This window comes from Hyaena hyaena, unplaced genomic scaffold (assembly GCF_003009895.1).
Source record: "Hyaena hyaena isolate Hyena2069 unplaced genomic scaffold, ASM300989v1 scaffold_1636, whole genome shotgun sequence".
Lineage (NCBI taxonomy): Eukaryota > Metazoa > Chordata > Mammalia > Carnivora > Hyaenidae > Hyaena > Hyaena hyaena.
The window spans coordinates 212,071-225,889 of record NW_024082272.1 but is presented as its reverse complement, the minus strand read 5'-3'; the positions used below and the strand labels follow the sequence as shown (position 1 = coordinate 225,889).

Genomic DNA, 13,819 nt, shown 5'->3' with positions numbered 1-13,819 from the left:
TTGCTCAGTTGCTGCTCTGTTGTGTGGGGCTGGTAATATCACCTGGAGACAGAGTTAAATGAGATCAGTCACTCAAGTGGTATAACAACTATTCCCAGACTGTCTGCGAGATGCCAGGCACTGCTTTGAGTATCTGTGAGGAGGTGATTTTAGAAAAGACAAGCTTAGTGGCTATGTTGTAAGCATCAAATAAAAATCAGCTATCATTAGCTCACACACACCAATGCCTGTGTCTGTGGAGGTTCATACAAGTGGTGGTGGGTGTGGGTCGACAGACACGCCACACTACCCTATTTTGGGTATCTCATTCGTTGGATCCAATGAATTTAGAACAAAGAATCTCACACCTTGTCCAGGTGGGTTTGGAACATAATACAGCCCGTAATTCCACGAGTCTCCTAGGTCTGGCATACTCCTGGATATGCTGGATCAGTGTCCAACTGGTTCCTTTTTTGTTGGAAGCGGGTCATTCTATGCTAGTCTTTCGGAAGACAGTAGGTGACATTCTTCCAAGAGAAGGCATAACTAGCCAAACTCCCTGTCATCCTGAGAAAACTTGCAGTAGAGTCCAATAAGCACCTCTCCACCATGTTTTTTTCAGTTAAGGAGAATACACTATGTCATTTGATATGGCCCAACTTTTTGGTGCTTTGAAAATGCACCAAGAAGCCCCTGACTGAAACCTAATGGAGGGTGGGGGTGGTGGAGACATCACTTTCCTGCAAATCGCCCAGCCGCCTGCAAAGTATATACTTAGTGAATGTAATTAAAACAACAAAACACAGGGGCATGTGGAGATCTAAATTCAGGGTAGAGCTTTGGTGCAAATACTGTTTTGGGGGCTATCGGAGTCAAAGTCAAGCAGAGGAAAGAAGTGGGAGAAATGAGAGAGGGCCGACGGATGGCTGCGTGAAAGGCCAGATTTGGAAATGCTGACGGGCGACGGGCAGCTGGAGGCCAAGGAAGCAAGGCTGGACTGCGCCACATTGGGTGATGATGTCTGGGGGCCTCCGTGTGTACAGAGGTCAGCCGTCTCCAGACACCCACGTGCGGGCTCCAGGTGCGGGAGGATGGCTGAGGCTAGGTGTGTCCAGGCGTTGTGCGGCACCAGCTCTGGGCAAGCAGTGGTGGCACCGCGGTGTGCCCTACTGTGGAACGCAGGGAATGCCCCGAAGTCCTGGAGGGACAGAAAATGGCAGGTCCTGGGGCTTAGGAGAGTCCCAAGGAAAGACTTTCAGGGAAGTGGGACGTGCTCCTGCCTCAGCCTGGTCTGCTGCCTCTCCCTACCCCCCTGGGTGTCTTTGATTCAGTTCATCCCAAGGCCCTCTCCCGGGGGTGCTTATCCAGGGGCCAGTGGCTTGCCACCCCGCCTTCCCAGCTCAGCCCTGGACCCAGGCAAGTCCCAGGGTGTAGAACCATCCCGGATGCGCGCCTGGCTGGGGGGTGCAGTCAGGGGGAGGGAAGGGTGAGGCGGCCCCATGCACCATGGAGGGGCGATCTTGATGAGACTGTGCCCCAGTCGGACATGGAGTGGAAGCCACAGAGTCTGTCCCTAACCCCTCCGAGTCCCCCCTTCCCTGGAGGGCAAATTCGAGCAGCAACTCCGGGGCAAGCACGCCTGCAAAAGCGAGGGGTGGAGCCACGTCTGCTCTGGGAACGGGTCTGAACCACGGACTCCAGCCAGGAGAGAGCGCGGGAAGTCCCGCAGCTGCCAGGAACCCGGAAACCCGAGAGGTGCCTTCCGCCCAGGTGGCTACCAAAGCGCCCTCCTCCCCGCCCTCCAGCCTAGCTCAGCGCCGCACGCCCCCCAACTTGTCCCAGCCCGAGTCACCTCTTCCGCGCCCCCGCCCCTCTCGAGCTCGCACCCCTCCCTCCTCTGCCCGCTCTCCTCCTCCTCTCCCTTTCCTCCTGCCCTCCCTTCATTCCACAAATGTTGCTTCGCTCTCTCCAGCGCACTTGGCGAGCTGGTCAGGTGAGAAGGATCCTGCGAGCGGGCGCAGGCAGCGAGTCCGGAGCCGCCGGCCGAGGCGAGGCGCGGAGAGACCGATTCTCCCCTGCTCGCCGGCCCCCGCCTCTCCCCGTAGCCCGCCGGCCCTGCACCTGGCACTTGCCCCCGCTCATCCTCCCCACGCCCGGCCAGACGCGCTCCTCCCTGGCCGGCCCCGCGAGCGCAGCGCGCTGGAGGCGAAAGCGGGCTGAGCAGTGGTAGCCGACCACGACTGCCCTGCGCCGCTCCCCGCGTTTGCCTCACACGGCGGCTCGCAGCCCCCGCCAGCAGCCTCGGCAGTTTCGGCCGTGCCTGAGAGGCGGCTGCAGCGGCTGCAGCGGCGGCCGGGCGGCCGAGCCCGGACTGGGAGCTGAGGCCTCCGGCTGCTCCTCCGCTCCTTACTCACAGAGGTGTTCGCACAGGTGTGCCGGCGCAGGAGCGGGCGGGGCCTTGGCAGCCGGAGCAGCTGCGCAGCGTGGTGGTGCCGGCGCTGGGCTACTGCTCCCGGACTGCCTCTGGAGAGGCTGGTGAGGGCGCGGGGGTCTCCGACGCGCCCCCAACCCGGACTTCTGCGGGGACTACTTCAAGGTCATGGGCCAGTGGGTTCAATCGCAGCTCTGGCGACCTCATCTTCTGCTGCGGGACTCGTGGCTTCCGGTTCTGCTGCACAGTTAAGAAGCGGCGACTGAACTAGAGCACCTGCACCAACTAAGATACTCCACTGTGGCTCAACGCTAGCAAGACCTTCCCCCCCCACCCCCGCCCGCGCGCGCGCAATGACGACCCCCTGCACGACCTCACGAAGGACAAGCCCAACCTGAATGTTTACATCATTCGCGGGGTGGTGGCCGTCATGGTGATTGTAGACATCTTCACCAAGCTGTGGCTGGAGAAAGCGCCCCGGCAGCAAATGGAGCACATGTCCAGGTGGGCTGCCTCCCCCGCCCCGCCGCCTCCCCTCCAGGCGCCGCTCTCCCTCCTCTCCACCTTTCGCGGGGCAACGGCGCTCCCCCACCCCTCGCGTCGTGGGGAAGGTCGTCCGGGAAACCAACTTCTGCTCAGAGCGCAGAGAGGGCCCGCTGGGCTCTGCACTGGTGTGGATTTGAGCGCCTGTGTATGTGAGGGGTGGTCTCTGCCCCCTTCACCCGCTCGCCGTCCCCTCCCGCCTAGGATTGAAGCGGATCTGAGACACACAAGGCCCAGGAGCCCTGGCCCCGGGAGTCTTGGGTTTGGAGGAGGGGTCTACCCCTAGGATTCCAGATCCTAGCTTCTAGGTAAACACGGAAGGCTGCCTAAAGGGAGGGGGTACATGTGTGAGTCCGCCGTGTGTGAGGTAGGTAAGGAGTGTGTGCCGCCTGCAACTCAGTAAGGCTCTGAAAAAAGAGTAGAGTGAGGTGGAGACAGAGAGAGGAGGGCGAGAACAATAGCCTTGCCTCGAGCAGCCGCCTCCCTCTCTCCCTGAGGTGTCAAGTCCCTGGAATTGGAATCTCGGTTGCCTCCTGCCACCCGGACCCTTCGCCCCTTTACACTGTGGCCACCTCTCCCTGCTAGGGGCCAGGGTCTCCTCCCGCACCATATGCCCATTGCAGGGGTTGGCGCTGACTCCAAGGGCGCAAGCCTCCTCGCCGCTACCTCCTTCTCCCCTCAACCCCCATCAGGTATTTACCCACCCTTTGATTCTGATTCCCCAAAGGCCCCAAATATGCCACCAGATCTTACATTCCTCACCTCTGGAGCAAAATCAGGTCAAGCTAAGAAAAGCCCTTAAGAACAAAAGATGCAGTCTTAGGATTTTCAATCAAGAACTCTCTGAGCATCTCCTGCTGCCCATACTTTCTATTAAATGTATGGAAAGAAAATGAGATATAATGTGTTGTGTGGATAGAGGGGATAGAGGGAGGAAGTTGGGTTTTGTTTGTTGTTGTTGTTGTTGTTGTTGTTCCCTTGTCTTGTTTTTCAGTCTTTGTGACCCATTGTGCTTGCTTCAGGAAGGTTTCTGTTCGTGCCAGCCCATCTTAATAAGCCATCGCTGTATGTGAAACACTCTATGAGGCTTACTTGGAGGGAAATTAATAGCATCAAAAGCATATATTGCATACCCTGTGTGTGCCAGATGTTTCAAATATATTATCTCACTTAATTCTCTTACCAAAGAGAAAGTGGGTAGGATTATCTATATCTGATAGAGCAACCAGGCATGGATTATTCTTCTGCTACATGGATTCAAATACAGTGTGGTCTGACTGCAAAGCTGGGGCTCTTTCTTCCACCCAGAATAGGCACCCCTAGGGTTCCTTTTGGGTGCTATCCCTCATGACCACTAGTGTCTGCCTGAAGCGGAGCGTTGCAAGGGTCTTTGAGGCTATTCAAGCTTGGTGAGCATGAGTGGTAAAATTGAGTAGCCAGGTCTGCTGTTTGCGTGCTGTTTATGTGTACCCCTATTTCTGCAACACATGATAAAAGCCCCTAAAAAGACTTACAGTTTTGTAAATGAGGGAAGATAAACGTCATATAAAATGAAGGAATATAAACCAAATTGATGGATTGGAAAGGCCTCAAGTGTGTATTGGCTGACACGTGGGATTTGGATGTATAGCAGCTGATTAAGCATATCTTTGTTGAATGAATGAATGAATGAATGAATGAATACATGAATGGATAGTTTGAGGCATTTGGTAACTTTCTGTTCTCTTAGGTTCTCAAGCTATTTACATGTATCAAGTCATAACACCATAAAACTACGTATCAGAACTGCATTATTTTTAGTTTCCTATAGGCCTGCCAATCCAGGACTGTATTCATAGTACATCATTGTGTTTGTTTTTGTTTTTGAAATCATGGTTGATGTAACAAACGGCAACATGAAGGATACATATGCATTCTTGTAAATGTGTTTTTGAAAATTGGGCCTGTTCTATAGCTCAGTCCTTTATATAGAGACTGACTTCTGTATTAGACATTCATTCAACAGACCTTTGTCTTGCTTTATCTTGTTTACACACTGTGCTAATGGAGCAAAAAACAAGCCACATCTCTGACCTCTGGAATCTACAAGTGAGTGATGGAAAACTGTTCTTAGGGAGGGAGGGGCAAGATGGCAGAGAAGTAGGGAGCTCCGTACATTGTACTCGTCCCCATATCTCACATGGAAAAGATCTGAAGCCATAGGAAACCTTACAGAACCCAAGAGATTGGGAGAGAAAGGACGCAGAATCCACTGAGAAAGCCTTCTAACGTGAGTGCGAACTGGGGAAGATAAAATCGGGGAGGGATCTGAGACTGGAGGGACTGGGCGATCCCCCTCTGAGGGGAGTGAGAGGGGAAAGAGAGAGTCTGAAACTACTCAAGATACGGTCCCTGTTACTGGTAAACAGAAAAACCTCCGCTCGGGGAACAGAAGAACCCTGTGCACCATATCCCTGTGTGCCAACGCGTCCTGGAGAGGCAGCGAACCACTGCTCCATTGTGCTCCTGGCTGGCGGGAACCCTGGAGGAGCCGCGCCCTTATTGGGCCTCCATGCTCCTGGCTTGGCTGGACCTCTAGAGGGAAGGGGAAGGGCTTAAACCCGGGAGATTTACCCACGAGTTTGGGTTTTTGGTGACGAAACACAGAGGGACACGGATTCCTCTACTGTAGCCTCTACTACAAAGCTGTGATCATCAAGACAGTATGGTATTGGCACAAAAATAAACGCATAGACCAATGGAACAGAATTGAGAACTCAGAGCTGGACCCAAAGGCATACAGCCAACTAATCTTTGACAAAGCAGGAAAGAATATCCAATGGAAAAAAGACAGCCTCTTTAACAGATGGTACTGGGAGAACTGGACAGCAACATGCAGAAGAATGAAACTAGATCATTTTCTCATACCATTCACAAAAATTAACTCTAAATGGATTAAGGACCTGAACGTGAGACAGGAAACTATCAACACCCTAGAGGAGAAAGCAGGAAACAACCTCCTTGACCTCCACCGCAACAACTTCTTACGTGACACATTCCCAAAAGCAAGGGAATCAAGAGCAAAAATAAACGATTGGGACCTCATCAAGATTAAAAGCCTCTGCAAGGCAATGGGTACAATCCACAAAACTAATAGGCAACCAATGGAATGGGAAAATATATTTGCAAATGACATATCAGATAAAGGGTTAATATCCAAAATCTATAAGGAACTCACAAAACTCCACACCCAAAAGACAAACAACCCAGTAATGAAATGGGCAGAAGATATGAACAGATACTTCTCCCAAGAGAACATCCAGATGGCCAACAGACACATGAAACGATGCTCAGCACCCCTCCACATCAGGGAAATACAAATCAAACCCACACTGAGATATCACCTCACACCAGTCAGAGTGGCTAAAATGAGCAAATCAGAGAACTGTAGATGCTGGCGAGGATGTGGAGAAATGGGCACCCTCCTACACTGTTGCTGGGAATGTAAACTGGTGCAGGCCCTCTGGAAAACAATGTGGAGGTTCCTCAAAAAATTAACAATAGAACTCCCCTATGACCCAGCAATAGCACTGCTAGGAATTTACCCAGGGATATAGGAATGCTGATGCAATGGAGCACATGTACCCCAATGTTCATGGCAGCATCTCAACAATAGTCAAAACATGGAAAGAGCCTACGTTTCCATCAATGGACGAATGGATCAAGTAGATGTGGTTTATTATATGATGGAATACTACATGGCAATGAGAAAGAATGAAATCTGGCCATGTGTAGCAACATGGATGGACCTTGAGGATGTTATGCTGAGCGAAATTAGTCAGGCAGGGAAGGACAAATATCATATGTTTGCACGTATAGGAGGATTAGGAGGTACTTAATGGAGGACCATGGGGGAGAAGAAGGGGTGAAATGGTGGTGGAGAGGGAGAGAGGCAAAGCATGAGAGACTCTTGAATGCTGAGAACAAACTGAGGACTGATGGGTGTCGGGGGGGAGGGGGGAGATGGGCATGGAGTAGGGCACTTGTGGGGATGAGCACTGGGTGTTATATGGAAACCAACTTGACAATAAACTATTTGTAAAGAAAAGAAAAGAAAACTGTTTTTATATCCAATAGACAAAAGTAAGAATTGTTTGTGATATGTCTAGGACGAAACAAGGACGGTGATGGGATAAGAAATAACAAAGTTAGCATAACTGAGGAGGTGGCAATGGAAGTGAGGCATAAGGAGGAATGAGAAGGAGTCATCCAAATGAAGAATGGGGGAAAGTGGTATTCTCGGCAGAAAAAACAAGTCCCTGAGGCAGGAAAATACTTCATGCCTGCGGACATAAAGGAAGCCCAATAGTGCGAGAGCCTAGTGAGGGGAAGGAAGGGGTTATAGAAGTAAAATGTGCAGAAAAGCTATTGAGAAATGAGAAAGAACATGGGGCACCTGGGTGGCTCAGTCGGTTGAGCATCTGACTTCTGCTCAGGTCATGATCTCATGGTTTGTGGGTTCTAGTCCCGCGTGGGGCTCTGTGCTGACAGCTAGCTCACAGACTGGAGTCTGCTTCAGATTCTGTCTCTCCCTCTCTCTCTGACCCTCCCCTGATCACACTGTCTCTCTCACACAAATAAAATAAAATATTTAAAAAATGAGAAGGAACAAAGTGAGATACTAACTATAAACTCTCTCTACACTTTTTAAAATTTTTATTAAAAATTTTTAATATTTATTTTTGAGAGGAAGAGACAGACAGACTGAGTGGGAGACGGGTAGAGAGCGAGGGAGACACAGAATCCGAAGTGGGCTCCAGGCTCTGCGCTGTCAGCACAGAGCCCTATGTAGGGCTCAGGTGCCTGGGGATATGTTCTAAGAATACATGATATGTTTTAAAAAGTTAATAGTTTTTTAATTTAAATTTTAGTTAGTTAACATAAGGGTGCATATTGTTTTCAGGAGTAGAATTCAGTGACTCACCACTTACAGGCAACATCCAATCCTCATCACAAGTGCCCTCCCTAATACCCATCACCCATCCAGCCCATCTCTCACCCACCTCCCTCCATCAACTCTTGGTTTTTTCTCCATTGTTAAGAGTCTTTTGTGGTTTGTTTCCCTCTCTCCCCTTTCCCATAGTTTGGCCATAAAGCAAGTCTAAATATATTTCAAAAGAATGAAACCCAGAGAGGATGTTCTTTGATCATAATTGTAAATGTCCTAGATCAATGAAGAAGTGATAGCTAGAATTTCCCAATATGTTTGGAAATTGAATAGTAGACTTTTACTTTTAAAAAAAATTTCCTAGCAGTCTTTTTTATTTTGAGAGACAGAGACAGAGAGTGAGCTGGGGGAGGGGCAGAGAGAGAAGGAGACACAATCTGAATCAGGCTCCAGGATCTGTGCTGTCAGGACAGAGCCCGACGCGGGGCTCGTACCCACGGACTCTGATATCATGACCTGAGCCGAAGTCGGATGCTTAACTGACTGAGCCACCCAGGTGTCCCTAAATTGTTTTTTTTTTTTTAAATTTTTGAAAGGGTAGTATTTCTGAATTGGATGAAAATGATGATGAAAACATGGCATTAAAATACACTTCCTTCTGGCCTTCCCTTTGGGTAGAAAGATTTATGGTCTTCAAATCATCCCTTGTGAACATTCTTTGAACATCTGTGGAAAAGTCACTTATGTTGGCCACCTCACAAGTGTGGTATTAGTGTGGGCGTTAAAGTATGCAAATAAATGGGGGACATCCCAAGCTGACTCTCATGCTTGATCTGTGTGAAGATCCATGAAGCTTGTGATGTTTAGTCAGAGAGCTCAAACTTGTCTCTCAGGGACTTCTCCACAGCACTCAGAGAGCTTCTGGCACCAGGAGTGTTGGTAATGAGAGCCAGCAGGTGGGCAGGGGCCAAGGGACTCAGGTGACTAGAGCAAACCCCACTCCTGATTATGTCTCCTGGGCCCTGTTCTGACTGAGCTTACTGGCATATTTTTCAGCATGATTGACACTTTACACCACTCATTCAGGTTCATGGCAGCTTAAAAAATATTGCTTTAAACCTCATCACTCTTTAAAATTAAGATCTGTTATGGGTTTTTGGTTGTTGAGTTGTGTAAGTTCTTTATATATTTTGGATATAATTCCTCTATCAGAGATGTCATTTGCAAATGTCTTCTCCCTTTCAGTATATTGTCTTTTAGTATGAATGGGTAAAGAAGTGGTGTGTGTGTGTGTGTAATACAATATAATATTATTCTTCCATAAAAAGAATGAAATCTTGGCGTTTTCAACAACATGGATGAAACTAGAGAGTATAAAGCTAAGTGAAAAAAGCCAGTCAGAAAAAGATAAATACAGTCCGAGTTTATTAATGTGTGGAATTTAAGAAATAAAACAAACAAAGGGTGGTACAAAAAGGAGAGAAAGCCAACCAAGAAACAGACTCTTTACGATAGAAGATAAACTGATGGTTACCAGAGGGGAGTTGCCTGAGGGGAATGGGTGAATTCCGTGATGGGAATTAAAAGGTTCATTTATCATGATAAGCACTGAGTAATGCATAGCATTGTTGATTCACTCTATTGGACAACTGAAATTAACACAACGTTGCATGGTAACTATACTGCAATTAAAATGAAAAACTAAAAGTAAATATAATTTGCATACAATAAAAAAACCCCAGAAAATTTATTATAAATGTAAAGTTTGGATCACTGGTATAAAGTCAAAACCAATGTCTTTCCAGAAATAAAAACCATTAAGAAGGTTCAAAACGAAAAACTAAACTAAACTAAAATGGAAGCAAAACAGTGAAGGAAACAAAAATATTCAGTTGTATTTGGATGAAATCGCCTGCCTGAAGAGTCCCTTGAATAGGCTTTAACTCACTGCATTTTGAAAAAGGACAGTAGCAAATATAAGAAAAGCTAAAAAATGAATGGAAGAGTCAGGTCCCAGTATACTCTGTCTAGTTGTGGGAACTGCTAAGGGAAACGCTTAGGTGTTTTGATTGCATACAGATGAAAGCTAATTAAGATGTCATTTTCACCTCCTAACTACACAGAAAATGCACAAGTTTGATCACACTGTCAGCAAGACTCCGGGGAAACAGGCATTCTTGGTCATTGCTGGTGGGAGTGTAAGTAGAAATTGGTAAAACAACAATTTATTAACTAGAGAATATAATTCTAAGTGAAAGAAGTCAGAGAAAGAAAAATACTACGTGACTTCTCTGATATGTGCAATTGGAGAACCACAGCAAATGAACAAGGCAAAAAGAGATAGACAAAAAATGAAAACAAAAACAAAAACAAAACAGACTCTGAAATACAAAGAACAAAATTATGGTTTCCAGAGGGGAAGTGGGTGAGGGATGGGTGAAATAAAGGGGATTGAGAGTATACTTATTTTGAGGACCACTGAGAAATGTACAGAATTTTTGAATCCTCATACTATACACCTGAAAATAACATAACACTGTATGTTGATTATACTTCAATCCAAAAATGAAACAACAAATAAACAATTTAGGTACGGGAGGCAGTCTAGCCTATACCATATCCCCAGAATTTCACCTTGTTTTAAGGTGAAAATTAGCATACAGATTGGTTACCTTTGCATAAGAGGGGGTGCAGATACTGATTTGCTTGAGTGTGCATAAAGAACATGGGAAGACACAAATGGAACTAAGAGCAGAGATTTTCAAGAAGTAGAAGTCTGAGGATAATTTTCTGTGATTTTTTTCTTTTAATAACAGTTTTAGGTTCACAGCAAATTTGAGTCAAAGGTACAGAAATTTCCCATATGCCTCCTGCCCTCCATATGCATAGGTTCCCTTCTATCAATGTCTCCCACCAGAGATGGATATTCATTACAGTAGATGAATGAACTTACATTGACACATCACGACCAGCCAAAGTCCATAGATTTCATTAGGATTGATTCTTGGGTTGTACATTCTATGGGTTTGGAGACATTTATGATGACATGTGTCTACCATTATAGGATCATACCCACTAGTTTCACTGCCCTAAATATCCTCTGTGCTGCACCTATTCATCCCTCCCCCTCCCTCTGCCCTAAGCCCTGGCAGTCACTGACTTTTTCCCTGTTTCCTTCATTTTGTCTTGGCTAGAATGTCATATAGTTGGAATAATACAATATGTAGATTTTACAGATTGGCTTCTTGCACTTAATAAAATCTGTTTAGGTTTCCTCCATGTCTTTTCAGAGCTTGATAGCTTCTTTCTTTATAGCGCTGAATAATATTCCATTGTTGGCTAGACTACAGTTTGCTTATCCATTCACCTATTAACAGACATCTTGGTTAAGTCCCACTTTTGGAAATGATGAATAAAACTGTTCTAAACATCTACGTGCAGGCTTTTGTGTGGATAAAAGTGTTCAACTGTTTGGACATACTAAGGAGCATAATCTTTGGACTGTAGGGGAAGAGTTTTGTAAGAACATTTAAATTGTCTGCAAAGTGGCTGTACCGTTTTGCATTCCTGCCATTCTAATATGTGTAGTGGTATCTCACTGTTGTTTTATTATTTTTGTAATGTTTATTTGTGAGAGACAGCCTAGGAGAAGTGCGCGGTGGAGGGTAGGGACAGAGAATCCAAAGCAGGCTCTGTGCTGACAGTAGCGATGTGGGGACTGAGCTCATGAACTGTGAGATCATAATTTGAGCCAAAGTCGGATGCTCAACCCAATGAGCCACCCAGGTGCTCCCTCTCAGTTGTTTTAATTTGCATTTCCCTTGTGACATATGATGTAGAGCACATTTTCATATGCTTATTGCCATCTGTATGTCTTTCTGGTGTGGTGTCTGAAAAGGTCATTGTCCCATTTGTCAATTAGGTTGTTTTCTGACTGTCGAGTTTGAAGAGTTCTTTGTGTATTTTGATAACAGTCCTTTACAGGTGTGTCTTTTGCAAATATTTTCTCCCAGTCTGTGGCTTATCATTTTGTTCTTTTGATGAGGGTGACTTTATATTTGTTTTTATTCTAATATTTGGTTTGAGTCATTGGCGTCCAAAACTTAATTGTATGGTTTGAGGGGAAAAAGCTAAACTTGTTTGAGGATTTGCCCTGGAAAACTTGGTGTACTTAAGCTTACTTTGTATTTAATAACATTGAAGCCACAGTTGCAGCTATGTGCTCATTCCTGGCATGAACACATACTGAGTCAAGTGTTGTTTTTCCATTTATTTAGTAAACATTTACTTTTAAACCAGACGGTTGGCATTCACCCTGGCTCCACTCTGGTTCTACACTGCAAGTGGTGAAGACTTGTTATCCTGACCATGGAATTCCTCTCCCATGACTTGGACAAATTCACCCAGGAGCTGCAGCAGCATGTGATATCAGTGACAGCAGCCCCGTCTAAGTACCCGAGGAAGGTGAATGAGAGCAGATGGATTGGATCTGGTCCCCACCAGTGGTTCCTGGGGTCAGGGGCATGCTCTGGTGCCCCAAATCCCCTGGAGTGACTGGGGTGACACAACATTCTGAGACATTCTATCTCACGACAGAATGAGCATTTTTCTCTCCAGAAGAAGCATTTAACTTAACGGTTTGGGGGAGCCAACTTAATCAGATGGAATCTCTATCCTTTGTCAGAAAACCCAAAGGAATTCATGGCTGGCAGGTCAACCTAAAAGAAAAAAACACACAAGTGCCTACAAATATCCAAGAAGGTTATTTGTATCCTTTCAAAACTGAAAAAGAAATTCCTGTAGACAACTGCCACACTTTTTAAAAATAGTATTTGTAGTAAGAAATACATTCTAAATTGCAACCCAATATACATATAGATACATAACAGATAAAAGTTAATGAAGTAATATTTATTCTAGCATGCAATACATTCTGATAGTTGTTATTCTGCTTTATTTGTTTTCAATGCCATATTCAGCCTATGGAAATTCCTAGCCTTTAGGAAATGATTAAATTAATCATGGAATTTGATGTTCCTATAATTTAAAAAATGCTGTAGATCTCTAATTTGTAACAATAAAACATCACGACAATATCTTAGAGGGGAAAAAAGCAGACTGTCCGTGAACATACATAATATCCCATTCATTGAAACACAGTTTGAAAGAATACATATGCCAAAAATTTAATATTTCCTTCTTTTGTAATAATACGCTGCTGCAATGTTTACAATCAAGACATAAAGTGATACAGCTAACATTTATTGAGCATTCACTGTGTGTGCCAGGCCTTGGACTCAAAGCTTTACATGTTTTATATTTCATGTAATCCCCTTCAAACCTGAGATGGTGTAACCATCCATTTCATGGAGCGAAAATGGAGGCTCAGAGACTCCAAGTAAATTGCCAGAAGTTGGAGTTAATAAAAGGATGGCGCTGGAACTCCAACCCACGTGTATCTCATAACAGAGTTCTTGCTTCGAATGTTAGGCTGTCCTGCCTCATAGAGAGGAGAACAGAGGATGCTTACCACTTAGAGGATGGACTAGATGTTATTACAGGTAACAAATTGTCCCAAAGTCTTAACAGCTTATAATGAGGGAAGTCTCTTCCTTGCTCATGCCACATGTCCACGATGGTCCTCCTGAGAGCAGGATAAAAGAGCACCCAACATAGGTAACTACCAGGTGCCTTAATAGATGGACAGAGAGGTGGCCAGATGCAGTTGTTCCCAAGTGTTGTGTTCGAGATGGCACACTTCACTCCCACTCCCATTTCACTGGTCAGAGCACATCGCAGGGCTGCATCCAGCTTACCAGGTCAGAAGACAATGTGACATTCTTCATGGAGCCTAGTGAGGCCACCACATAGTGCCAGCCTGTCTGGGGAACAGCGCAAGGGCAAAGGAGGTACGTGCAGTATTGGTAGGAAATGACAAT

At 46.1% G+C, this 13,819-nt stretch overlaps 1 pseudogene; it reads left to right on the top strand.

The window, feature by feature from the left end:
- Window positions 1-929: 929 nt before the first annotated feature.
- Window positions 930-4,026, top strand: LOC120226253 (annotated as a pseudogene).
- Window positions 4,027-13,819: the final 9,793 nt, after the last annotated feature.